Source organism: Ursus maritimus, unplaced genomic scaffold (assembly GCF_017311325.1).
Source record: "Ursus maritimus isolate PB19 unplaced genomic scaffold, ASM1731132v1 scaffold_30, whole genome shotgun sequence".
NCBI lineage: Eukaryota > Metazoa > Chordata > Mammalia > Carnivora > Ursidae > Ursus > Ursus maritimus.
Window position 1 is genome coordinate 9,530,455 of NW_024425564.1, and position 2,328 is coordinate 9,532,782.

At 46.5% G+C, this 2,328-nt stretch overlaps 2 non-coding genes across 2 annotated transcripts; both read right to left on the reverse strand.

The window, feature by feature from the left end:
* Window positions 1-993: 993 nt before the first annotated feature.
* On the reverse strand, window positions 994-1,066 carry TRNAK-CUU. The gene has a single exon. It is a non-coding gene; the product is annotated as a tRNA-Lys (tRNA).
* An 829-nt stretch (window positions 1,067-1,895) lies between these two features.
* Window positions 1,896-1,967, reverse strand: TRNAP-AGG. The gene has a single exon. It is a non-coding gene; the product is annotated as a tRNA-Pro (tRNA).
* Between the last annotated feature and the right edge of the window lie 361 nt (window positions 1,968-2,328).

The window sequence follows — 2,328 nt, forward strand, 5'->3', positions numbered from 1 at the left end:
ACATGGTAGGCACGAAGTGAACGAACACCGGTGGCTGGACCGGCCGGTTTTTTCGACAGGGTGGAGAGTTCAGACGAGTTGGAGATAGAAATGCAGTTTGGATTTTGAAAAAGAAGCCTAAATCTTTAGATGTCACTTTGTAGGGAATTGCAATCTATTGTGGGTTGTTTGGTTCTAGTTCTTCCTCATCATGAAGGGACGAAAGGTTGGAAACGGCATTGTCTTTTAGGAGGTACGCTGTGCTGTCTAGGTGTGGGCGAACAGGAGCGGACGGCTGTGTGAGGTAGTGGTAATAGCAAATTCATCTCCCAATAAAATAAGACGAAATCAGAGAGGAGGGAACCCGTAAGAGACTCGTAACTCTAGGAAACAAACTGAGGGTTGCTGGAGGGGAGGGGGGAGGGGGTAACTGGGTGATGTAATGAGCACTGGGTGTTTTATGCAACTGATGAATCACTCAACTCTACTTCAGAAACAAACAATAAAAGAAAAAAAATGACACTTGCTTGGGCTAGAAAGTGGAGTTGCCATTCTCAAAACTCTGTGCAGACATTGCTGCCCATCAGACTATTCCTGTGTTTGAATTGTTTTCTCCACCTTCAGCCTTTACCTTTTCCAACATCTCTGCATCCTTCTCCCCATATCCCAAACCCTTTTTCGTGGGGGTAGTGCTTCAGAATCATCCGAGGAGTTTAAATATACAGCGTCCATGGCTTACGACAGACTTGTGGTATTAAAATCTCCACTAGGTCAGAAAAATGCATTCCCACCAGGGGGCGACAAGCCTAAAGTTTGCAAGATTAAGAGAGCAGGTCGGAGTAGCTCAGCGGAGCCCTTGACCGTGGCCACTCACCATGATTCCATAATTCCACAGCTTAAAAATGTTGATCTCCAAAATTCCTCTTGTTTGACAGTGGTGGGAGACCTCACTTCTGAATGTGCAGAAATATGGTTAAGAAAAAACAATGGAAAAAAAAAAAAAGTAAAAGCGACCGCCCAACGTGGGGCTCGAACCCACGACCCTGAGATTAAGAGTCTCATGCTCTACCGACTGAGCTAGCCGGGCAGTTAGAAAAGCGCCTCCCCCAATTTATTATGAGGACGTACACATTCTGTTTGAGACTGCTAGGGCCACAGGATTCTGGATTTTCTTTGTTTTTGTTTTACAAGGGGGACGACATGAAAGGCAAGCATATAAGCATTATCTGAAATTTTTTTTTACTTCTCCACCATCAAGGCTTACACACACAGATAAGGGAGGGGAGGTGCGATTTCATTTTAATATAAAATATTTGACAACCCCGAAATACAGGATCCAGTTTATTTTTTTTATGTTTTGTCTACCACTGACTGCAGAAGTTCATTAAATCTAATAGATGCTAAACAAATACATGCTTAAAGAGTGCACCAACATCTCTGCAGGAGGCGAGAGAAAGTGCCCCTTCCCAATAAGGAAGCAGAACCCCAGTCTCCTGAAAGATGGGGGAATAGTCAACGCTATGCTAACGAGGAAAGCCGAAATCTCTGGTACAAAAATTGCCAAAACCCCAACCCTATAGCTCACGGTTTCATTTTTCCATTAAAAAAAAAAAAAAAAAAGCATGAATGGTGGACGACACTGAATCGAGATGCGACCATCGTCTAGAAGAACCAGGAACATGAGCCTTTGCAAGAATCACTTCAGAGCTGATGGAACACGGAATAAAAGGTAAAATGGAAAAGTGCTGGTCTCTTGCGAGTTACCAAGTTACTTCTTGGGGCTGAGCGCACGCGCAGCCTGCACATTTCTACATGAAGGTGTAACAGTTCAGTGGGAGGGCAGCTGTGTGCGTTTGAGCTGTGTGAGTTTAACAATGAGTCGGTAAAAATTGAGCGACGGGAGGTCAACAAAAGACGGGCTCGTCCGGGATTTGAACCCGGGACCTCTCGCACCCTAAGCGAGAATCATACCCCTAGACCAACGAGCCACACATACTAAGCTTCTCTCTGAATATATTAAATATTTAGTAAAATATTTCTGGTACTCACTCATGTTTGGGTGTATGTAACTATAACCGACCTTTACTATGACCCTCCCTCCTTTCCTTCTATGTTTAAAACCGGGGAAACGTGGCTCTCAGCACTTTCCCGGCTCTTTTCACGACCCAGGCCTTTTAAGGAGCGTATAAAGCCTTGTTTCCTCGCAAAGGCCCCTGCTTTGTACGAAGCAGAAGCCCGTGCTCCTGTCACCTGCACGGAGTGGGCGCGCGGGGGCGAGGCCGGAGCAGATCCCCGGCCCCGCAGCCCCGCAGCCCCGCAGCCCCGCAGCCCCGCAGCCCCGCAGCCCCG